Source organism: Ceratotherium simum, chromosome 5, assembly GCF_057802395.1.
Source record: "Ceratotherium simum simum isolate JZ-2026a chromosome 5, ASM5780239v1, whole genome shotgun sequence".
Taxonomy (NCBI): Eukaryota; Metazoa; Chordata; class Mammalia; order Perissodactyla; family Rhinocerotidae; genus Ceratotherium; species Ceratotherium simum.
Genome location: NC_141904.1, coordinates 80,964,035 through 80,989,959, shown reverse-complemented (window position 1 = coordinate 80,989,959; position 25,925 = coordinate 80,964,035). Strand labels below are relative to the sequence as shown.

Sequence of the window (25,925 nt, the reverse complement as noted above, 5' to 3'; positions counted from 1 at the left end):
GAATGTATTATTATTGAGTTGAAACTGGGAGGACCCAGACCCTCCCTCACCCTCATTTTGTAAATGGCAGCATGAGGCCCAGTATAGTGGACTTTCTAAGTCTCCTTGTGGCAGAGCTTTTGCAGAAAGCTGATCTCAGGTGGAAAAAAAATTAGGAACAGAGGAATAATTTGGCTTGTTGGATTTCTCTGAGTTCCTGCCATGTCCTGAAGCACTCTGAATCACCAGAGAAAGTCAATTACCTTGAGTGTATTTAATTTTATCACATTTCTTTGAAAACTGGACATCTGAATAGGTGATAAATCTCTAATTAATCAAAACATTGGTTAACCAGAAGACCTGCTTTTGGACCATGGTGGATGATAGGGAATTTCCCTTCGCGCTTTTGTTGGTCTGCCATGTATCTGCTTCCAGCAGGGCCTACCTGCATTTCCTCATTTACTCACATTTACAGTGTTGTTCAGTTGTTTTGCTGGAGGGGTTTCTCTTTTTTCCTTCTTTCAGTATGAGGAATTCTTGACCTTTTGAGTACACAGCATTTAATGAGGGCCCCATGCTGCTAAGTGAACTGAGATTCAAATGCTGGTCATTCAGATGATTGGGAGGCACTATGACTCAGACCCCAAAGAAATTTGTCCTCTGAAGGAACTGGAATTAGTCCCATGTAACTTGCAATGTCCTTAAATCTGGGCCTCCATTCTGCCATGTCAAGGTATACTGTCTCTTACTAGTCCCTGAGATGACAGAGATGATTATATCTTACAGTGATTCTTCCTGAGTTATTTGGGAAGGTAAACAGAAGTAGAGAGAGAAAAACATCCAAATTTTGTTTGTGGTCTTTGAAATCCATACCCAGGAACTAGTCTTTGAAAACTATATCATTTTATTGCAGTATCATAAATTTAGCTGAGTCTCAGATTACCCTGAAAGTACAAACCTGTTGTAAAGTTATGTGTTATCGCAAGGATTCAGATATACTCTGGGTGAAATTATGGCTGCTGAAGCTACCTCTGCAGAAAGTTCTTGGGTATTAACTTGGAAAGAAGTTTGTTCCTTTTCTTATTTTCAGAATTAGAAATGAATTCCATTGTGCTTTATCCAAGGAAAAGAAAGAAGTTCTCTGTTTTAAAAGGAGAATGCTACTCCCATCTTATGATATTTATCTAAACAGATGGGTGTAGTGGTTTCAGGGCTTCAAACCTTTCTTGGAAACATGAGACTAAATTATGTCTGTCCTTTCTGGATGTTTCATGTAATGTTCTAGCCAGGCTGCCATTTTGGATATTAAATACCCCAAAGACCCTTGGCTGATTAAAGGCAAAAAATCTTGATTTATTTGGTAAAGATACTGAGTGCCAAACATCTGCCAATTCCTGACCTGTATAAGCAGGATCAAAGAAGGCATAGTTCCTTTCCTTAAAGAGCTTAGAGTGGAAAGTAAAATCAGCCAATGGTGACAACAAAGTATGATGGGTACAGTGGGAAGCACAGGGACCATAGAAAAGGGGCATCATACTCTGTCAGTTAGAGTTGAGAAAAAGTGTCGGCAAAAGCTTCCTGGATGAAATGAACTGAAGTTGGATAGTGAAGGGCAAATAGAAAGTGGTTAACCGAAGAGTGGAACATGGGGGAAAATTCATGCAAAGGCCCACCTACCAGAGAATATATAGAAAAATACAGGGGTTCAGCAAAATTGTAGGGTGAGTTGCCTTGATGGAAACAGGAATAGTAGGCAGGGTCCATATCTTGATGACCTGAGTTCCCTTGCTAAAGAATTTGGACTGTATTCTTGGGGCAATGGGAAGCTCCTGACTTTTTAGGGTGGCATGATCAAACTTGTGTATTAAACAGATGGCTCTACTTAGAATGGATTGGAAAGGAGCAGAATCAGAGGCAGGGAGACACTTAGGACGTAAGAGATAACGGTGGCCTAGAGTGGAATAGGACTAGATTGGATGTGAGGGAGGACAGAAGGAGGATGCCTAAGTGTGGACTAGGACATCTGGGTAAATAGGGCCACAGTCAGTTTGGAAAGATGGTGGTCATGGGTTTTGAGTTTGAAGTTTGAATTTTGATTTTGAAGATACTGTATGATATTCTTTGAGTGGAGGGAACTAATGAAAAGGCTGTTGCCTGATTAGATGACACGAGTGCGTGTGTCTTAGTTGCAGATGATAACCCGAGAACACAGACCCAAAATCTAGATGGTGAGGAAACCATCTAGGAAGAGCTTGAGGAAGATGAGGACCAGACTCTGAAATGAGGGCCAAAACACACAGCTGTGAGGATTGGCCTCACCCCCTAGAAAACTCTTTCTATGCCTCAGCTCCGTTGTCTGTATTTCCTTAGCAAAAAGCCAAAGGAGAGGCTAGTCAGGGTCTATGATTTTAGCTCAGGCTCTGAAAGGCCAGGGACATATACATTGTCATTGATTGGTAATGTAATATACCCCCCATGAAGCACTCATGCATACTAATTAATAGTGATAGAGTTTCATTAACATTTCCTGGATGGAATGGAATCTGTGTGGGGTCTTGAAGGACAAGAGCAATGCTGGCTAAGAACGGAGGGAAAGAGATATTCCAGGAAGAGGAACAACATTTGCAAAGAACCACTTTCTTAATGGTAAAAGAATTCTCCCTTTGTGCCTAGAAGTTGTTTAAGACATCACCAAAAAAATAGAGCTATTAGAAATCAATTCAAAAGCTGTAAAAAGTCACTGGGCAAAATTGAAGTTGGGAAAGATCATTTACATTATCAAACTCAGTGAGTCCCAGGAATAGCCTAGTGCAGTGATGAGGAGCAGGGGCTCCAGAGAGGGACTGGCTGGGTTGGGACCCCAGCTCCCCGCTTACTGTGTGAATGCCCTTCTCAACATTTCTGGGCCTCAATTTCCTTAGCTATGAAAGCAAGATAACCACAATGCCTGGCTCATAGGATCATGGTGTAAAGTGCTCAGCAACTGCTCCATACACGTTAGCCATTACAGTTATGTTTCTATTTTTCCTTAATGTGCAATTTGTTCAGAACCACTAGGAGAGGTTTTGGAAAATATAGTTTCCTGATTCCCCAACTCCAGGATTTTTGGTTCAGTAGATTAGAGGTAAAATACAGAAATATGAACTTCAAAGAAACATGGACCAGTTTGGGATCTAGTGCACGTTATGAATGAAGAAACTTGACCCAGAGAGGTTAAGTTACTCATCCAAGGTCAGTTATCTTGGGTTCTTTATTTTTTAAGAAACAGACATTAATTAAGCAAATTAAGACACAGGCAGAGCCAGGAATCAGGTCTGCTCATTGCAAGTTCTGAAATACCCACCTCCTTGCCCACCCCAATCGATCTAAGACATTTTAATTTAAACAAAATTATTATGTATAGAACATAGGGGACTGTGTTAAAGCAGTCATAGTAAAAAAGAAACCAATTTACATCCATCAGAAAAAACAGGAAGCTAGAAGGAATTTAATCCCAGGTGGTAGAAACATAAGTATAAGTAAAGTATGGTAGAATGCAATCAGAAAAGGCTCCCAAAGTGCAGAACAAGCCTAGACCGACTGGATAAATGTTAGTCATGATGCTAAGTGAGGTATGATAAGTACATATTGCTCTCTGATAAATACTTAATATGAAGGTGCTTTTCAAGTAGAAATACCTAAGTAGAAATTGGCAGACTAACCATGTCTGTTGTAGTATTTATTTTAAACACCATTTATAAAAGAGAACATGTGTTGGGTTTAAATTTATTACATATATTATATATAATATATATATATTATATATATATAAAATATATATAATAGCTAAAGTTAAAGCAGAATATTAGGAGGGTTTTTTTCTTTCTTTTTTCTGGGGGGGAGTTCTTTGCTTTAAAAGGAGATCTGATTTCAAGGGACGCTTTTGACAAAGTTTCTGTCAATAAGCCTCTGGATAAAATGGTAAATACACATTAGATGCTGCTACTATTCAGTGTATGTGAAGCGATCTGAATAGCTCTTCCCAAGAAATGGTTCTGGCTGGGAAAGTGTCTCTAGTTTCTGGCACATGGTAGGAACTTGTTGAATGGTGTTTGGATGAGTGGGTAAACAAATGAATAATTCAATGAGTAAAGAAATAAAGGGTGCCATGGCTTTTTGCCACTGTTGGTCTCTTTTTAACAGTGTAATCTGTAGCTTATTTGACAATTGTACTATCTTGGGTTCTTTACTTTTTAAGAAACAGACACTAAGACTGACTGAAGAGATTTATTGGAAGGGAAGAAACGAGGGCTAAGGACTAGGTTTGGAGACAGTGGCTCTGGGGACCTAGGTTGAAGGCACAAATGGAAATCTGACCCTGGCTCGTCTGCTGGGATGCATCAGCTCCTCTCAGCCTGTGTCTCTGTGCTCAAGGCTCACGTTCCCAGGAGGGAGCTCCTGAGGCCCACCTCCAAGGGGGCCGCCTTCAGTAAGTCCCATCAAGACTATAGTCAATTGGGGGAAGGAGCAGTTCTCCAAAACACAGTTGGAATGCTTTACCAGAAGAAAGGGTGAATGGACACTGGGGAGGCAAAGACCACAGAGGTCCAATACATTGATGAGTATAAAACTCTGTCTTTAAGCTCGAGAAAAAAAAAATCAACTTACCAAGTAAAGTAGAAATATTGATTCGTTAGTCAATTTTTAAACATATTTGGAAACCTACATTGTCCACACATAATTAATAAAGGCTGACTGAAGATAGCATGAAAACAATAGAGGCGATAGTCCTAGTGTCCCCTGAGGGATCACGTTATATCTGCTCTATTCAGGATGGACTCTGGGTTCTAATTAGGGCATGATGACTTGGAGAACGTTTTGGAGAGAGAGGTCAGAAGAGTGAAGGGCCAAGAAAATGTCTTACTTGAGAAATGTTTGAGGACATCAGACTCAGGGGACACATTAACGCCTGGGTGGGAGAAGTAAGTGATCCGTCCAGGCAGCTGATCACAGATCAGTGCATCCAGTTAGAAGGATTCAAGCAGAGTTTGACGGGTCCTACTGTCAGAGAGTCGAAAGAGGAATGTGTGCATTTGATGAGGGTTGAATTTAACAGTACCCAAGGTCTTCTTCTTGACTCTTTAGTGGAGAAATAGGAAAGTGAATCCAAAAAAACTTAGCTTTTGGCAAGCTTTTGGTGTTAAGAATTTGTTACTTTGAAAAGTTCTATGGGACATGGTCCATGAGAGGAAAAGAAATGCTTTCTGCAATTCCCTGCATATATTATGTTTACTGATAATTCTAGAATCAAGAGGAACCAAGCAAAGGATGGCAAGATTTCATTAGTTTAACCAATTCCTAATGATTAATTACCATGCAACGATAACAGTAATCTATGAGGGAAGCAATGAATAATTTTGAATTTTTCAGATATGTTTTTGGTGACATTTACAAAGTATAGGAGATATGTGTTAATTATCATTTCTACCCCTTTACCTCTGATTATAGATTATATGAAGGCCCCCTCTGAATCTGAGGAGCTGTTGATTCTCTGTGCTCAACTTTGCAGGTAGATGAAAACTTAATTACACCCCTGCGTTTGTCCCACGTTAGATGGATGGTGCTTGTGCTAGTTCAGGTGTCTCTCAGTGTGTGCTGATGCTGAAACCCTCCGTCTGTCCACTCGCGGGGGCCATGGCATCAGAACTGGAGCAAAGAAGCATCTTCAGTTTTTCTGCTTCCTTTTGTTTTGTTGTGAAATATTTTAAACGTTCAGAAAATTGCAGGGAATAATAAACTCCCCTGTATCTGTCACCCAGATTTAACATTTTATTATATCTACTTTGTCTCCCCCTCTTTTATATATTTTCCATTTTTTTTTTTTTTTTTTTTTTTTGCTGAGAAAGATTCACCCTGAGTTAACATCCATGCCAATCTGCCTCTATTTTTTAGTATGTGGGCCCCCAGCACAGCATGGCTGCTAACAGAGTGGTGTAGGTCCACACCCGGGATCCGAACCTGGGCCACCAAAGTGGAGTGCACCAAACTTAACCACTATGCCACCAAGGCTGGCCCATATTTCTTTCCATGAATAAAAATTTACAGATAGAGTTGTGGCCCACTTTGAGGAGCACTTGCTGGCAACCAGAAATGAAAAACAAAACACAACGAAAAGTGTAGCGTTTTCAACACCAACTTCAATTTCAATGGAAGAAAGAAAATACACATTTCAGAGCCCCTCCTATACGTTTGATACTAAGCCAAATACGTTCACATGCATTCAGTGGTATGCTGGTAAACTGGCTCTCAGAGGCAAAAGAAGAAAAACCAAAAACCTGATATGCAGTGTTTGCTGATTTTGTGGTGTGGAAAGACACCCACCATGGCTGGTTTTAAGCTACCGACAGTTTAGCAACTGGCGCGCAAAATCCCTGAATATTTAACTATCTGTTCTCGCAAGCCAGGGCAAGCTGGCTCCAGCATCCAACTACATGTATTCATTCAGCAGACACGTATGGGGACCCTTTATGTACCTTTGATGAACCGTAAATGTTGGGGAAATAGCAGCTTTTCTCACAAAGCAGCCTTTTGTCCTGCGAGATTGAGGTATTATCATCTTCCTTTTATGGATGTGGAAACTGAGGCCCCAAGAAGTTAAGTAATGTAGAGGCTGCTATTAATAACCTGTCCACATCCCATTGGCGTTTACCTTCTCCATCCATATGGCCTAATTTATATCTACCCGTACCTATAGCTCTCTGCCCACCTGAGTTTTCTCTGCCTGTCAACAGGGCAGGGAGGAGAGTCTGGGGACTTAACAGCCCCTGAGGTGCATGTTCCACACTGGATTCTCCAGCAGCATTAAACTCACAAGATTTAGTTCCCCTCAATGGTAACTGACTTGAAAACATACCCGTTATTGTTGGCCTTCCCTTTCTCGAATCCCCACGCCCCTACCTGTATTTCCTGCAATCACCTTCCAGGTACATTACCTGCACTGGGAGCCCCCGCTCAGGTTCTGCTCCTGGGAGAACCCAAACTAAGACAGGGTCCAGGCTGGTCAGACTCCAGAGCTCTGCTCGCTTTTTCCACCCACCACCCTGCTTCCTAGAGCTCCTTCTCTGCCTTACTATTTCTGGTTCACACTAAAATGCCAACATCTCAATGAGGGGTGACGGCCCTGTGAGAGGGGACCTTCTCCCGCTGAGGCTCCTACTCCACCCCCCTGGGGAAGAACCAGATTTACCAGAGACAGTCCACAGGACACTGCAGCCAAATGCCAGATTCATTCCCGGTCCAAGCATATATCCTGAGTCTGGCCTTCCTGTCTGCGGGACTGAGCTGACCTGGAAAACCAAGAAGGGTGATTCAAGATGTAATTTGTTTCTCACCTGTAACTCTAGAGGCTGGAGTCACCTTGAGGAGCCTGGCATGTCCCCATGCTAACCATCCCACCCTTCCCCACTCCTCCCTCCTAGCACCACTCAGAAATCCAGAGCCAGAAGCACCTTCTAGGCCGGCCCAGTGGCATAGCAGTTAAGTGCGCATGCTCTGCTTCGGGGGCCCAGGGTTCACAGGTTTGGATCCCGGGCACGGACCGATGCACCACTTGTCAAGCCATGCTGTGGTGGCGTCCCATATAAAGTAGAGGAAGGTGGACATGGATGTTAGCCCAGGTCCAGTCTTCCTCAGCAAAAAGAGGAGGATTGGCATCAGATATTAGCTCAGGGCTGATCTTCCTCCCCCCCACAAAAAAACCACCTTCTAAACAAAAGGGCTTCCCAGTGGATAATCCCTCCTGCAGTTTTGCTCTTCCAAGGTGGCTTTGACTATTCTCTGCTCTTGAAGTAGCATGTACCTGTCCCCTACACACTTATTACTTTTTCAATTTCATATTATTTCTGTGCCTGTTTAACATCCGTTTCCCCCCTAACAGACAGGAAGCCCACAAAGGAAGATCTTTGTCTGTGTTTGCTCTCTGGGGACCTTTAGCATCTGCATGGTGTCTGGTACATAGTAGATGCTCAGTAAATACTTTTGAATGAATACATAGAAAAGGAAATGAAGTGAGGGATAACTGCTTGTTCTATGTTCAGGGTGAACCCAGATGCTGAGTCCACCCCTGTTCTTGGTCTTCATGTCTCCCTGTGACCTCCTGCCTTTGGATGTCTTTAAATATCAAAGAGCATCAGCCTTGCATGAAGTATCAGAGCAGGGAATCTAGAGGCAAAGGCCCATGTTCAAATCCTGGCCAAGTTATTTATGAGCTGTGTGACCTTTGGCAAATTACTGGACCTCTCTGTTCTTCAATTTTCTCATTTATAAAATGAAGAAAAGAATATCTATCTCAAAGAGTTTTTTCTTTTTTTTTTTTGAGGAGATCAGCCCTGTGCTAACATCTGCCAATCCTCCTCTTTATTTGTTGAGGAAGGCTGGCCTTGGGCTAATATCCGTGCCCATCTTCCTCTACTTTATATGCGATGCCGCCACAGCATGGCTTGCCAAGCAGCACGTCGGTGTGCGCCCGGGATCCGAACCGGCAAACCCTGGGCTGCCGCAGCGGAGGGTGCACACTTAACTGCTTGCACCACCGGGCCGGCCCCTCGAAGAGTTGTTTTGAGGAGTGAAAGCTTTAATGTAAGTAAAGTGCTTACAGTAGGTACTGGCATATAGTAATAACAGCACAGACATAGTCTCCGCTCAATAGCAAGTACTCAGTTAACTTTTAACTATTATTACCTTTAAAAAAGAAAAAAAAGTGACTTGTGTATTTCCTCTAAAGAAAACCCTTACATGCTTTAGGATAAATTCCAAGCTCTGACCCTGGCAACATGAGCTGCCCTCCCAGTCTCTTGGCTTCATCTATCACCTGTCTCCCTTCTCTGTCTGAGCTCCAGGCTCTCTGGCTGCCTTCCTTGTCCCCAAACATGGCATCGTCTTTCCTGTTTCTGGGCCTTGTCCACACTGTTCTCTCTGCCTAGAGTGCTCTCCCCTGAGCCAGTATGAGCTGGTTGTTCTAGGAGTCACCTCTTCCATGGAGCCTTCCCTGACCTAAAGCAGCTCAGGCACCAGCCACTCTATCCCAGAGCACTTATCGCTGAGTATAATTGTCTAATTTCTCTCTCCCGACAGACCTTCAGCTCTCTGAGCGCACAGAATCCCCGCACCCAAGATTCAGGGTCAATACGCATGTCGAGTCAATGAACATGAAGCCACTGCATTAGGTTGCAGATTCCAAGGCCTGACCCCGGGACCCCCATGTTGCTCCCATCTGGCCACTCTGCCTTCTCTCACCCCTGTGCTGTGCCTGCCCACCTCTGACCTCACGCTCTCAAGCCAGCGTCCTACCTCACAGCACTGGCCGCAGGCTCTGGCTGCTGCTCTCAGTTCCTCCTGGCCTCCAGGCCCTGCTGAAATCCTGTCAGTCCCCAGTTCAAACCCTCCGATGGTTCTCATCACACTTATTACAAAATGACAAGGTCTTGTATTGTCTCTTGTCTCTTTCTGCCTCCCTCTTGCTCACTGTGCTCCAACCAGATGGATCCTCTTTTGTTCCTCAAACATCCCAAGCCTGTCCCCACCTCAGGGCCTTTGCACTTGCTTCTTTTATCTTTCAGCTCTGTGGAACCTTCCCTTACCCCCATGTTACATGGTACCTCCAGATAGTTATATTAATCCATATTATTACCTGTTCTCTTCTCTTTATAGCTCTCACCACTATTTGAAATCATCCATTTAAAAAAATCTGTCTACATACTTCCCGACCTATCTCTTGTATTAGACCGTGCGCTATAGAGAAGGAAACTTCACTGCTCCTCTTATTCATCACTATATGTCTAGTACACTGCCTGGTACTCAGTAGGTGCTTAATAAATATTTGTTGAGTGAATGAATGACAGAATGAATGAACTAACAGCCTTGTCTGTTCTTTCTTGGGGACACAATGGCTCTCCCCAGAATCCCTGTTGGCTGAGTGGAGCTTGAGACATCCATCTGGGCCATGGACGCTGATGGTCCTGATGTAGCCACTGTTACCATGTCGTTGACTCAGGCATCCTCACTGGGCTCCACTTTCCTCCCTTCCTCTCCTTTCCTGGATGGCATCCTGCTGCCCCAGAGTCTCCCTCCAACCCTCTGAGGCAATAGTTTCAGGAGGCAGCCCAGTATGGCTTTAGGAGCTGGCATATCCAGGTTCAAATCCAAGCTCTTCTACTTACGAACTCTGGCCTGACCAAGTCACTTCGCCTCTCTGACCCTGAGCTTCCTCAACTATGAATAGAAACTGTAGAAAGAAATGGCAAACAGCCATTGTCTCACAGGGTCACTGAGAGGATTAGATGAGATAATACATCAAAAGCGTTGGGCACCACAGTCAACGCACCATAGCAGCTTGACACTTTGATAGTCGGCTACCCTTTCGATTTGGCTTGTCTTCAAGTCCCTGCATCTTTTCTGCTCCGTGCGTTTTCACCTTCCCTGACATCACAGCCTTGTCCCAGCTGAGCCCCCTGCTTGGACTGACTGATGAATTAATGGCCGTGCATCATTTTGAGTGACAGCCTTGCAGTTGTGCAGAAAGCTATAAATGTGACTCAAACAAACGAGCAGCTAGATCATAGGGCTTAGAGCTATAGTTCTGCACGTCATCTCATCAAAGCACTGACCTCAGAATTCCCTCTCGTGGTCTCCCTGGTGGGGAGGGGGGTCAGATCCTGGCCCATCAGCATCACAGATAGCTGATGCCTCATAGCACAGCCCCATCTCGGGTGATACATGTAGAGTTTCTGTAGAAATGTTCTGATGAGATTATAATATTCACTTTCTGCAAACTCATACATGGAAAAATAAACCCTTCAAACCTAGTAACAAGGTCAAATAGTAAGCGTGGGTCTACTTACTTAGCAAGCAGACCACAAAGGAGCTGCAACATTTCAACACCTAGCGCCAGTCTTTTCTAGAATTGAATGTGGAGACACACTAAGATGGGACACTGGGTCTTGTTTGCTGCCTTAGAGTTGTGCTAGTGAATTCTCAGTCTTAGATCCTCCCACCTTCTCTGTCTTGATATAAGAAAAGCAAAGTATTCAACAATTCCAGGTCCTTGCCTTTTGCATATAAACTGCTGTCACTCACAATTCAGCTCTCACACCATTCAAAGTGAGTCTCTCACCACTCGCTTTTCTAGCAAGACCTTGAATATAAGTTAGAAAGCCCTCTCAGAAGATGGAAACAAGTATGGGAAAACAAAGTAATAAAATGCCAAGACACAGTCATTAGGATTTGTGGAGGATGGTAAGTGGTTATCGCTTAGTGCGTTTCTCTCGATTCACTAAGGTGGAATAAAACCCAGTGATGTTAAGTAAGCTATTGTTTAGGAACCAACAATGACTCATCTTCTGTGCAGGCTAAAATCTTTGGAGGAGGTTGAGAGCATTTAGTAAAGCCTGTTATTGGCCTCTCTTTAATTCCTTGGTTATGAAGTGATGTCTTTCCAAACATTCCAAGAAAATATATCAGAGGGTCTGGCCCAGTGGCATAGTGGTTAAGTTCGCACGCTCTGCTTCAGCAGCCTGGGGTTCATGGGTTTGGATCCTGGGCATGGACCTATACACTGCTCATTAAGCCATGCTCTGGCAGGGACCCATGTACAAAATAGAGGTAGATTGGCACAGATGTTGGCTCAGGGACAATCTTCCTCAAGCAAAAAGAGGAAGATTGGCAACAGATGTTAGCTCATGGCCAATCTTCCTCACCAAAAAAAAAGAGAGAAGTTAGAAAGAGACAAAGATGCATTATATCAACAGGAAATAAATCATACACATTCTGGAAATACAACTTCATTGAGAATATCACTGCTTTATGCTAATTACTTTGTTATGGATAAAAAGCTTTATGATTGAATATGTAGGAAAGTCCTAAGTCATCAGTGAATGCAAAATTCTACTTCTGTCTCTAACAACTTAAAAAAAATTTCCTAGAATGATGGAAAACCTTGTTGGTGGCAAGAACTTCAGCCAAATGCATCATTTAACAAGGATGTATATAAATTTCATGTTTAAAAAATGAATTATTGCAAAAATTTTATTCTGTCTTCTTAGGGCTAATCTTGGTGGAAAGCCCTTTTTCAAAACCCTAACCACCACAGCTGTGTTGGTTGTTTTCTTGTGGGTTTCCTACCTTCCACAGATGTGCACTTGTAGGTACACTGCTGTACTAGTTATCCACTGGTGTTTAACAAATTACCCCCAAATTAGTGACTTAAACCAACCCACATTTATTACTGCACGGCTTCTGTGGGTCAGAAATCTGGGCATGACTTAACTGAGTCCTCTGGGTTCCTAACAAGACTTTAATCAAAGTCTTGGCTTAGACTACTGTCTCATCTTAAGGTTCAACTGGGAGTGGATCTGCTTCAAAGGTCGCTCAAGTGCTTGTTGTCAGGATTCCATTTCTCACAGACTGCTGGACTGAAGGTCTTGCTTCCAAACTGCTGTTGGCCAGAGGACTCCCATTGTTCTCCCATTGTGGGCCTCTCCATGGGATAGCTTGTGACATGGTAGCTTGCATCATCAGGGAGAACAAGAAAGATGGCCAGACAGGGAGTATAAGCAAGATGGAAGACTTAGTCTTTTGTTCTCTGATCTTGGAAGTGACATCCTATCATTTTTGCCATATTCTCTTTGTTAGAAGCAAGTAGTTAGTTCCATCTGCACACAAAGGGAGGGGGTACCCCAAATGCATGAATACCAGGATCCAGGACTTATTGAGGGCCATCTTAGAGATTGTATGCCACAAATGCCAAGGACAAAAATCTAAAATTATTATAAATCTATGATGAGTCTTTAGATGCAAAGCAACAACACCAAACTGCATGGTGAGACAATATATTATGGCATTTACATACAGGGAGTTGAATGACACACTGGAGTTCAAATTCTAACTCTACAATGCCCCAATTATAGGAATTTGGGCAAGATATTCAATCTCTGTCTGTAAAATGGAGATAATTCCTACCTCACAGGGTAGGACTATGTAAATTTTTCAGCATGTTGCTCACTACATGGTAAATAGTTAGTAGTAGTAGTAGTCATAGTATTTTGTGTGACCCAGGTAGATCAAATTCGTTTTTTGCCATTGACTTGCTCGTTGTGTGAACTAGGACAAGTCACGTAATCTCACTGTGTCTGTTTTAGTTTGGAATGCATTTTGCTACAAGTAATGGAAAACTACAGTGGGTCAAAAAAAAAAAAAAAGGATTATTTACCTCAAACAAGAAGACAGCTGGGGAAGACAGACTAGAGATGGTAGGGTAGGTTAAAACATTATTGGAGACCAAAGCTCTCTTCATTTTGCCCTCCTTGGCATGTTGGCCTTTGTGCTCATGCTTGTTGCTTCATTGTTGTGGGAGAGCTGCTCCCTATCTATCCTTATCTCCATGTTTCAGCAGGCAGAAGGAAGAAGGGACTTCCCAAGATAATGATAAGGTGAAGTGTTAGAATGACAGGTATATATAGGCCTAGAGAGCAACCAGTCCAAGTGTAAGGAGGACAGAAGGAAGGCTCCAGAATTTTTCCAAGAAAAAATTAAAACTGTCAGGCTACCTGATATGATTAAAGTATATTCAGAGGAGATTTATGGTTATGCTGGAAGATCAAGCAATGACATTAATAGGAAGTTCAAAAGCTAGATGGACAACAAAAACAAAAAAAGTGAGGCAATGATTAATTCCAGGGAAAGCAAAAAGTTGTGTAGGGAAGGCAATGAAATCACAGAGTATTATAGGGGTTAACTGCCAACAGTATTTACATAGCCATACCAGTGAATATTGGTTTAAGATCCAAGAAGTGCATTGTAACTATTCCAGAAGGATAGAGGGAGAGAAAATGTGTGTGTGTTTTGTGGCGGTCATGTAAAAGAGTTAAATCCTCATTTTTCAAAATTCTAAATCAACAAATAATAGAAAAAACTATAAAATCAACAAATAGATAATTGTGTTATATATTAACATGGATGTAAATCTTGGAAGTTGCAAGTGGTTTCCTCTGGGGAGTGGGCATCAGAAGTAAGAAGGCTTGAGTAGAGAATGTTTACTCACCCTAGCTACATCCCCACTGCAAGGCAAGAAAAGTCTATGAAGCTTAGTACAGATAGATGTGGCGAGGGAATAGAATTGAAAAATTAACTATGCTTCATTTTTTCGTACTCTTATCATGAAAGAATGAGAGCTATGTTTCCTTGCTTCTTCCCAGGGGCTTCCCAGGAGAAAGTTACATTAAATATTCCTTTGCCTGAGAAAGGGAGGGCTAAAAGAAGATCAGCCTCCTTTTAAGGAGAGATTTAGAGTTTCTAACACTAGGGCAGGAAAGTAAAGGTGGCCAGTCCTGAGATGGATGTAGCCTGGTGTCCCACTCGCATGCAGCACCCAATACAGTGCAAGTCCTCTAAGGTGGGGACGGATCATAAACTCTGCAGCATCAGAAGTCCTGTAGCGAATCTGAACATAAAATGTCTGAATGCTGGGGGAATTCGAGACCTAAAACTTTGAAAGAACCAAATGGCTTTGATCAGTAAACACTTTGTGAAGACCGTCAAGACCATGAACCAAATTAGCCTCTTTGGGATTCCCGCACCACGTAAGAGAGGGAGGGAGCCACTCTGATGATCCACACTGGATCTCCTGTCAACTCTAGTGAGTGGCGTTCCAAACTGGGTTTAAATTTTTTTGAAAATATTTTCATTGTGAATTTTCTTGTTGAGAAAATTCTGTGTCACTGAACAATCTTAAAGAAGCACATGTCAATCCAGAGGTAAGTATGTAAGAGGGGTACCGAACCAGAACTAAAGTGCTAGCTACATGAGGAGAGAGGCCATGTCTCTCTTGTTGTCTGCCTTGATATATTTCTTGATGAATGAAACACTATTTGAGACATTGAGTCTCAAAGGAGAAGACTCTTCATGTAACCAAATAAGACAATAGCTATGTTCAAAGGGTTAAAAAGATGATAAAATGTCACTAGAATAAAATACTGGCCAGAAGTTGGTGAATCAGTGAGTAGAGAGGGATCTGGAGGTAAGCTCAGAACTCGTTACCATGTGCCAATCTTAGACCTTTCTGCCTTTTTGTACCTCTCATCCCCTAGCACATATGTACAGAATAACTTCTTACCTGGCACAACAAAAGATGGAAGTTGGACTTATATCTGAAGCTTCCTTTGCTCCAACCTTGTCCAGCCTCATTCCAAGGGATCCAAGCTGCTTCTCACTCTGGGCATCTGTAGACCATCACTGCCAAGCAACACAAGACCTACCACCTAGTGATAGATGACGGGCTGCCATGTGTCAGTTTCAGATTCAGTTTGAAAATTTATGTAAAATACCATCTACTATGGCAAAGTAGTGAAAGTTTGAGCAATTTTCTAGTGCATTCTGTCACTCTTCTTGGTCAGCAAGGGTTATTAAAGTCAATTAGCTTGTTTCTTGTAGGTGATATAGATAGCATAGTTGTTAAGAGCAGAGCTCTGGAATAAACTGCATTCAGCTCTGAGATGTACCACAAATGGTCTGTATGACCTTGGGCACATCATTAAAGTTCTCTGAGTCTCAGTTTCTACATTCACGAAATGGAGATAAAATGGTAACTACAACACTTAGCTCCTCTTCAAATGTGCTAGACTCACAATCACTATTTATACTACCAGTATTCCTCTTCATAAGAACTTTTTTCCTCACCTGTCAATAGATAGATGTTGGCTCAGCCCTTCTTTTTACCCTGTCTTTGAAGGCCAATTTTTAAGAGAGGAAACATTTGTACAAAAAATAGGGTGGAATAAAAGGAAAAAACCAAGTTGTAAAGCCATAAGTTATTTTCTAAATGAAAAATAGAGTGTTTCCAAAACCTTCCTACATCTAAATGCGGTTCCATCACTGCAGCTCTAGACGTGTAATTCCCCACGGCTTTTGCCCATGACCCTTGGATCTAATGTGCTATTGACTCAATCTTAATTTGGCTTCTAGGATATGGTTTGTGTGTATGATGTACAGTCTGCAAGAAACATAGGGCTAGTTTTGTTTTAGGAAATGAAGATTAATAACCAGCAGCTGGCCCACTGATAACCTTGGGCGTATAGGACAAAGACAAATTTTTAGATAAATTCGTAATCCCACAAATATTGGTGAAGCAGTAAACTTCTGATTCTAAACTAGTTAAGTTTCTCAGGCCATAAAACACTTTTACTGCTGCCTTCCTTTTCTAAAATATCCAGCGGGAACCTTCAAAGAATACTGTCTACCATCTTCTTTTAAACTAATCTTATTTTTACAGTATTTGCAGAGGATGGATTTGTATTAATATTCTACTTCTTACCTAGAGAATCAGCATAAACTGGTAACTGGCGTTAGTGGTCCCGTCTAGCATTAACACAACACGTTTGTGTCATGTACTTAATCTTTTTTGAGTCTGGGTAATCTGCTGGGGTAGAAGGTTTTCACTCTGCATTTTCAATGATCCTCTATGTTCAGATGTGGTTTTAGTCTGGGAACGTTGCCTCTTCTGTACTCAAGAATCAGAAATAATTGCTTTTGCCTAGTGCTTTATAGTTTCCAAATCATTTTCTCGTCTTTTGTTCTTTGCCCTAAAACCATTCTTTGCAGTAGGTATCATTATCCCCTGATGAGGAATATGGGATTTCAATGTGTTAGGTCGCTTGCTGGAAAGTAATAGGAAGTGGTAGAGCTGTGAGATCTCAGGGTTCCAAATCTCGCGTTGTTTTCGCTATGATGCAGAAGGGAAGGCTTTGGCGACAAAGACCCACTCTCTGCCCTAACGATTGTGCTGTGGGCTGCTCCTCACAGAGAATGGCTCTAGTGTCTCTTCTCTCTGTGCCTTGTGTTCTTTCATGGGAGCACTTGGTATTCCCTCTCCCCCTCCTCCTGCTGCTCTCTCGAAACAATTTTCTATCAATCATTTTCTAAGTTTGAATTTCCCCCTAAACCCACACTGACAAAAGTTTTGAGTACAAGTTGTTAGGGAGATGAGCCCAGGCAGCACAGGAGGCGGGACAGGAAGGGAGGAGAATCAATAAAGGGGGCTTTGATGAGTGAGTTACTGCTGTGGACAATCAGAGCTCAATTCCCCTAGATACGCTTTGTAAAACCCAACTCAGAAGGGTCCCACAGAGGGCCAGCCAACCCTTTTCCTTCGTTGGTCAAAGTTTGCTGTTGGGGACGTTAACTTCCCATTTTGCCGTATGTGTGGGATGACCAGGCACCTATGGCCAGAGAAAGTCCTCAGGCAGAAATCCAGGCAATTGAGACAGGAGGTCATTAGCATGTATGGTTTTTGTCCACTGAAGTTGCAGTTTTCACCTCAGCCTGGGTGGATAGAGGGGGCTCTATGGGGGGGCACCAACTGGGTCTAATAACAATGAACTGTTACTGTTTAGTGTGAATTTTAGGTATTTGGTAACCCTTCTTTCAAGGCATTTGGTATCCTCTCTCAGGTCTCTTGGTTGTAAGTGACAGAAACCTGAACCCAAACGGACTTCAAGCTCAAAAGGAATTTATTGGATCATGTGGAAGGCAAGTCCACAGGAAGATCTGTTTAGGTGCTAAACGATGCAGGGGCTCCTGCATCCGGTTGCCTCCATTTCCTCTGTGTGGTGGCTCTATTTTCAGAAAGGCTTTTTCCTCATAGTCAAAAGTGGCTGCTAGCAGCACCTAGTTCTATATCCTTCTGGGGTTCAGATCCAGTGGAAGAGTGAACATTTTGTCTAGAATGTCCAGCAGAAGTTCTAAACTTCATTCTTATTGGACTACTCTAGGTCACATGCCCACCCTTGAACCAATCACTATGGCCCAGGGGATGTGACACACCAGTTGTCTTAGACCTACATCATATGTCACACCCCAAGTCCAGATTCTATGGGCTCAAGTTCAAGAAGTGGATCCCCAAATGAAAGTTGAGGCTGTCTCTTACAGATGGGGTAATAGATGATGAGAAGCCAAAGAACGAACATCCAGTACAATCACCCAGGAGAATTACATAGCAATATTCATCTCTAAATGTCATTTCTTGAAAGAGTTTTAGATGTCAGGGAACAGGAGTGGGACAGGGATGCAGTGGACAATACTCCCTATTATAGCCAAAGGGATGGTGGACCCTGCTGCTGCTTGAGTTTCCTGCTTTTCTTCGCCAATCTGTGGCTCTTGATATAAGTGTTCAGGAAATCCCTAACCCAGTCTGCACTTATGCAATTCAGACACAATTTAGAGAGAATTCCCTGAGCACGTGCTATGTCTGAGGTCTGTGTCCTATGTGGTTCCTCCTACTGGCAACTGCTCTATCCCTAAGTTTCTCTTCCTTCATTCTCTGTTCTGGATGAATCAGATCATGCCCTGTAGTCTTTATTGGCTCCAAGAGAATATTAGCAGAGAATGCAATGTTTTTCATTCCTGTGCTCATTCATCCTTTCATCAATCCAGCCAGCCATTCAATCATCATTGATTGAACGCCTTCTATGTGCCACAAAGGAGGCAAAGACCAAGCAGAACAGATATTTTGACTTCAAGGGGCTGAAAATCTAGAAAGGGATTTGTTAGGGGATATAAGACTCAGGATATGTATAAAACTGTCTCTAATGTGAGGCGGAAATTGACCAGTGCCATTAGTCATAAACAGATAAATCGCCACTCATTTCAGAAAAAGAAATGACCTCTGGTTTCCAGGGTGGAATCAATATGGAATCTGATGGAAGAGGGGGAATAACTAAAATTAAATTAATGTTTGCATTTTGGAATACTTGAAATGCTTAGTGTGATCAAATTTCTTATTCCAATAAGTTAAACATAGCTATTTGAAATGGCGACTCTTATAGTCGGAATAATCTGAAGATTATTCCGGTTTATGGCTGGTGTTTAACTCCATTCTCTAGGAATGTGCTTTTTCTGTTTTACCAAAGTGAACATATCTAATTTAGTTCTTATTTTCCCTGATATGGTCCCAGTAGGACAAATGTCGGTATTTATTCTCTAGCAAGGACTTGACACATTGCATGTGAATGAGTCGGTGGAAAGATATAGCCCCTGAGACCACTGCCATCGTGTCCATTCTGGAAGAAATTAAACACAACTTGAAGTGGAGATAAGATTAGATTTTAAGATAAGGACTTGAGTTAGAAAGTTGAATATTAAGAACAAGTTAGATCATTAGACTATACACTCTTCTGCAGCAGGAACTGTGGTTTATTCCTTTATGTACCTGTCTCCACTCCAGGTTCAAGGCCTGGCACATAGGGAGTGTTCAGTAAAGGCATCCTGGATTAATTCCTTGGCTATCTTTGGGGATACCACCATTAAATAGGAAGCATTTGTGCCACCAAAAACCCTTACCCTTCTGGAAGCTCCTAGAGAGCGGGGACCAGGTCTGACTGCTCTGTTCTGCACTGCACCTATGTGCAACTTGGCACATATAGAGGGTACAAATTGTTTGTTTATTGAATTGAAGTACCAGTGATAAGTTTCAACATTCCCTAAGTGTGAACTAGGGGGTCTCAATGAGCTCCTCAAAATCTTAGTAATTTGTGGTATTAACATTTTCAATTCTGTCTCCCAAATGAATACTCTTCAAGCGAGCCTCAGTTTTCCTGAACCATAAAATTAAAAGGTGGGCAGAGGGAAGATAACATCTACTGATTTCACAGGACCCACGTAACGGTAACATGAGTTACCAGGTAGAAGTAACTAGCAGAGGGCTTGGTACATAGTAGGAATTCAGTAAAGGTCAGCTGGATCATAAACATGGGCAAATCTTATTTTCAGGTCTGGCTTTTGCCTGTGAATGACATTCTTTAACAATCCATAGCTGGTGACTCTTAAACTCCTTTCTGGTTTCTCTCACTTAAGCTGCTGCTGGTTTTGCAGCTGAAGGCTTTGAGTAGACTTGCAGAGAATCGGATTCTACGCAGGGAGTCAAAGTGAGAAAGATCTGGGTAATGTCCAGATCTCCTTTGCCCAGCTGGGGCATCCTTCCCTTACTGTTAGGAGGGTTGGCTGCTGACAGGTCACGACTATACTCTTCCCTGGAGAACTGCCTTGATAGACAGAGCTGCCTCGGCTGGAAATGCCTGGAACATTATATCACTCCCATCTCCCCCACAGCCAGTGACAGGTATCGGGATCCAAAGGCCCCTTTGCCTCAAGTGAAGATGACTCCGTGATGTCCTTCACACTTCAGAGCTCCCCATGGGATCAGGCTGAGGGTAGGCTGTAGCTGAAACCACATCTCGGCTGGATTTCTCCCCCTGCCCTATTCTGTTTTTCTCCCCAGCAAGCATCTGGGTTTCAGACTCTGCTTGTAGGGATCCCAGCCCGAGTCACAGAAAAACTGAAGACACAACCAAGAGATGTAACATCTTGTGTGTGGTTTTAAATAAGATGCAATGTTTTGTTAATAATGGCAGCTGACATATATTTCACAGTTTGCATAGTGTTTTACACATGCTGACTTTGCCTCAAAATAGTTCTGTTGGGGAGCTATTATTATTGTCCCCAGTTTTACAGTGAGAAAATCAAGGCCTAGGTTGGTTAACAAACTTCCATAAGCTCATGAACCTGAGTCCTCTGGTTCCGTTCTTTGTATTCTCCTTCCTTGTCACCCTTGCAGTCTGACGGTCCTCCTGAGGCACTTTTCAGTTGAGAAGCTTGTTTTGTGGATGCAGAATCACTGACATTGCTTTGCCATTCTCTTCTAACCACTGAACCTTCTGGATCACCTTGGATTCCTTTAGACCAAAAAACAAAAATAAAACAACCCATTTGAGATATTTGACTCCATCTAAATGTCAGCATTTTATTGCTTTGGGCACAGGCCATTGCAAAACTTCCAGACCAGAGATAAACAGTTGCAATGTGTTCTGCAGGAAAGGTTATGATATTTCATTCAAAGTGAAATAAAAGAAAGTCTCTGCATATACAAATAAACAACTTCTCAGAATTTATTTTTCAGATGAGGTAGTTGTGAAAAAAACATGCTAAGTTACCTTCACGTCTGTGTCAGAGAAAGAGTAACATTTAAAAATATTAATCAGTGCTAGTTAATATTGTTGTTGTTAGTGCCGTCAAATTGATTCCAACTCCTAGCGACCCTGTGTACAGCAGAGTGGAACCCTGCCTGGTCTTTTTGTGCCATCCTCTCACTTTCTGGTGCTGTATCAGACAATGCTCTGCTGCTATTCACAGGGTTTTCATGGCCAATTGCTTTGGAAATGGGTGGCCAGGTCCCTCTTCCTAGTCTGTCTTAGTCTGGCTCTGCTGACACCTGTCCACCATGGGTGACCCTGCTGGTATTAGAAATACCAGTGGCATAGCTTTCAGCATCACAGCAACACGCAGCTGCCACAGGTTGGGTGGTGTGGTTCCCTGACCGGGAAACGAACCCAGGCCTTGGTGGTGTGAGCACTGAATCTTAACTACTAGACCACCAGGGCCAGCTGCTAGTTAATATTGCCACCAAGAAATTATTAGTTTGGCTCTAGATATATGCTATAGTATAATTTGCAGGCCTTAAAAATAATAGCTTACTGAGGGAGGAGAAATGTAGTACATATCTTAAGAGTAGATGGCTATCAAAATAATTTTATTTATACTATCAATGATTTTAGATAACACCACCTCTGAGAAAATCATAGCAAACTGTATCATGTCTTTGTGTAACACATCTGACATGGTGGTCAAATCACTGAAAAATGGAGAAAAAGGTTTAGGATTTTGTTTGAAATCCTAACACAGCCTTAGAGAGAGAGAGAGCAAGAGACAGTGAGATTGATTTCTTTATGAAAGATGCTGAAGATGCTTTACCAAGATGCTGTCCTTGCACTGACTTGGTACTTATATATTTTTAAATTTTGTCTGCAATTTTATATTTTGTCTGCAATGATTCACTGCACCACAATAAAAGATAATTAGCCCCTGCTCTAGTGTATTGGTTCTGAAATGTTATCTGTTAAATTGTGTAGAAGGATAATAATTTGATATGTTAGCTGGTATGCCTTTATTCTCAGTAAATAATTTTTTAGATCCATTGCTCTGCCAGATAAATTGAAGCATCCTTGATTCAGGATGTGGTGATTTGGCACATCTCAGATAACACAAAAGTCAAATCTTGGCTTTTGAATCTTAAAGCAGACTTTTCAAATACGTTGCAGACAGAGAACTTTTGAGAGGAGAGGCTTTTCAGTTGCAAGAACCTGGCTTTTTGAATCGCTAAGTCCAGAGAACTCAGGGCCTGAGTTTTCAAACATAAATTATTAGGCACAGAATACATGACTGGGCAGAGCCAGTTTTCCTGTGCTCTCAGACTAGATAATGAGCCCATAAGAGACATCTGATTTGAACATAGCTGTGGAAAGTCACCTGAAGAGACAGAAATACAAACTCCATCTCCAATGGAAGGAGGAAATGGCTGAAACCCCGAACCATCAAGTAGGTGGAAAGACAGACCAAAGAAATGAGGTTTAGCAGGGGTGCATGTGGGAGGATGTGGGGATCTTAAGAAACTACAGGTCTCAGGAAAAGCCTGGAGAGGACAATTCTTGAAGCTGAGCGAGCAGACTTTGATGTGAAAGACATGAATTCCTTGGGGGTCCGATTGGGAAGGAGGAACATGGGCTGATAGATGGAGTTGCCCTGGATTCCGTTTCAATCTGAGAAATGAAGGAGGTGGGTCTAAGCGAAGAGTCACACAGAGCAGCCTTATTTGCAGACAGCAGTTTGTCATTAAGGAAGTGGAAGAAAAGAGAATTTACAATATGGACAGTCTTATAGTCTCTTTTTTCCACCGCCTGGAGAGATGTAAGGCTAAGCAAACTTACATACAAACGCTTGGGTCAAAGAAGAGTTCCTGCTCACCTGAAACACACCTATGACTCCTTCTCCATGGCTGGTTCAGGAAAACACTTATCTTCTTTAAAGATGAGTAATTAAGAAGGAACCATGGGCTGGCCCCGTGGCTTAGCGGTTAAGTGCGCGCGCTCCGCTACTGGCGGCCTGGATCGCATCCCTGGTGCGCACCGACGCACTGCTTCTCCGGCCATGCTGAGGCCACGTCCCACATACAGCAACTAGAAGGATGTGCAACTATGACATACAACTATCTACTGGGGCTTTGGGGAGAAAAAGGGGGAAAAAAAAAGGAGGAGGATTGGCAATACATGTTAGCTCAGAGCCAGTCTTCCTCAGCAAAAAGAGGAGGATTAGCACGGATGTTAGCTCAGGGCTGATTGTCCTCACAAAAAAACAAAAAAAAAATAACAAAAAAAAAATAAAACAAGGAACCAGCACTGGGGGCTGGCCCTGTGGCCAAGTGGTTAAAGTTCTGCTTTGGTGGCCCGGGTTCATGGGTTTGGATCCAGGGTGGTGGACCTACTCCACTCATCAGCCATGCTGTGGAGGCATCCCACATACAAAATAGAGGAAGATTGGCAGAGATGTTAGCTCAGGCCTAATCTTCCTCAAGCAAAAAAAGAGGAGGACTGACAATGGATGTTAGCTCAGGGCCAGTCTTCCTCAGCAAAAAAAAAAAAAAAAGAACCAGCACAAAATTATGAAGAGATCCAGCTAGGAAGGAAACAAGAAGAAGAACATAGGATGAGCAAATGACAGTTGAAGATTGCAGAGACAAGTGGAGGCCTGAGGGGAGACAGAGTAATCTGCTAGCACGGCTCCTGAGAAAGAGCCACTCTCTCTTCCCTTCCACATCCTCTGCAAGCCCCCTCCCAACCGAGTTCTGTCAAGGGGCTGGGGAATGGGAACATAAGTTTGGGGACTCCAAGCCAGAGCATCCTGGGCTGAGGCTGGTAAAGTAGCAAATCTTGTAGAATTCCTCTGTACTTAGTATGGCATGGGAATTGTACTGTAGAAACAGCTGCCACGGCATGTTCAGGTGGAGAAGGTCATACACGCCTCATAGAGACACTTCTGGTCCCAGAGACACATGAGAGAACAGCCAGGTGTAACTTCCCTCCTACAGGGTCACAGAGTACCTGAGTGACAGCTAGACCCAGACAGACCTTGTCATGTTACCGTCTATGGGTAAGTGTGACCAGAGGCTGGAGGGGACAGTGATGTTTCCAAGGATTCCTAAGCAAACAGATGATGATCAATGTTAGGGTTCTTTGGAGAAAGAGAACCAATAGGATGTGTATGTGTGTGTGTGTATAAAAATATGTATATAGAGAGATTTGTTTTAAGGAATTGGCTCATGTGACTGTGGAACCTGGTGGGTCCAAATTCTGCAGGGTAGATGGGCATGTTGGAGACCCAGGGAAGAGTAGATGTTGAAACTCGAGTCTGGAGGCAGAATTCCCTCCTCAGGGGAGGTCAGTCTTTTTTTTCTTGAGGCCTCCGTGTTACGGAGGGTATGCTTTACTCAAAATTCTGCTGATTTAAATGTTAATTTCATCTAAAAATTACCATCATCATGACATCTAGACAGGCATTTAATCAAATATCTGGATACTGTGTCCTACCAAGTTGAGACATAAAATTCACCATCAAGACCCCAAACCAGAGAAGCAGATGCTTCTGCTTCCCGTGTTCTCTTTAGAGCTTCTGCAGATCCCTGGGGTAAGAGGGAAGGGAGACCTAAACTGATTGCTGCCCAGTGGATGGGGTTTAAAGGCAAAATTAAATTCAGCTGTTGAAGAAATAGTCACATGTCTAGGACACCCGGGTATATGAATTGACCCTTCAAGCCCCAGTGGCTAAGATGCCCTTCTGCATCGTCTCTGCCTTGCAAGGCTCCTCTTGACCATCACCTCCTCTGCACCTCCTGTAGCACTCTCTGACAGACTTGGTTTCACATCCTCTATGCTGCTAGCTCACAACGCCTGCCTCTACTGCTCAGACCACCACACATTCTGCTCTGTTTCCCAGAGTTCCCAGCGGGACTGAGTTCCATTTGCCTCTAGTGCCTCAGTTCCTTGTACTGGCTTCCTCCCCTTCCCTATCTCACCTCCTCTTCCTCTACTGTTGTTTCCTGGCATCTCCTCCCAAATCAATTACATGCCCTCCAATCCTTTTCTCGGGGTCTGCTCTGAGGAAACTTAAACAAAAAAACAGTGGCCTTCCTAAGAGCATTCCCCTTTTTTTTCCCTTTTTTTTTTGGTGAGGAAGAGTGCCCCTGAGCTAACATCTGTGCCAGTCTTCCTCTATTTTGTATATGGGATGCCACCACAGCATGGCTTGATGAGTGGTGTAGGTCCACACCTGGGATCCGAACCCACAAACCCTGGGCCACCGAGGCAGAGCGTGTGAACTTAACCACTATGCCACCGGGCTGGCCTGAGTATTCACGTTTTTAAAACCACATGGTAAATGCTTGAGGAACAGTGAATATGAGACATTTAAGTCAGACACTTAGAAGATTATACGACCTCAGATTATGAAAAAGATTTTAAGGGTTGCATTAAATTGAGACCTGTTTTCTCTTTGTCCCTATTTGCCTTACCGACAGTGAGAAGTCACGGCTAACACTTGAGCTTGGCATTTCATTGACCATCAGTTGTCTCTGCCGATGTCAGAGACCTGCCCTCACTTCCCTACAACAAAGAGGCTAGTATTTAGAAATTTTACAGTGGAGAGGGCCATACCCTATCCATTGCATACGTTTAGACTCCTTATCTGAACTATTTTAAATAAGGTTTATGACATGAGGCCCAAACACTACATATATCCCCCTTTTTTACTCATTCTGTGGGTTCAATGAATACTTACTGAGTGTTGTAGAAGCTGGGGATTCGGCGGCAAATCAAACAAGCTCTTCCCGCACGAAGAGCACACTAAAGAGGTGACAATTAAACAAAGACCTAACGGAGGCATAGGGGTAGGCATGCACAAATCTGGGAGAAAGTTCCAGCAAAGGAAACAGCGAGTGCAAAGGCCCTGCATGCACACACATTTGGTGTGAGGCCAAT

The 25,925-nt window shown here is 42.9% G+C and overlaps 1 long non-coding RNA gene across 11 annotated transcripts in view; it reads left to right on the top strand.

Moving 5' to 3' along the window:
* Positions 1 to 25,925, top strand: part of LOC147917102 (uncharacterized) — a 122,659-nt gene that overhangs the window by 20,353 nt on the left and 76,381 nt on the right. For 9 of the 11 annotated variants that reach the window (XR_015552272.1, XR_015552267.1, XR_015552273.1 and 6 more), the window contains one exon: positions 5,467 to 5,527. The exons of the other annotated variants lie outside the window; for them this stretch is intronic. This is a non-coding gene — a long non-coding RNA (uncharacterized LOC147917102). The remainder of the gene's footprint in view (positions 1 to 5,466; positions 5,528 to 25,925) is intronic. 11 annotated transcript variants of the gene reach the window in all.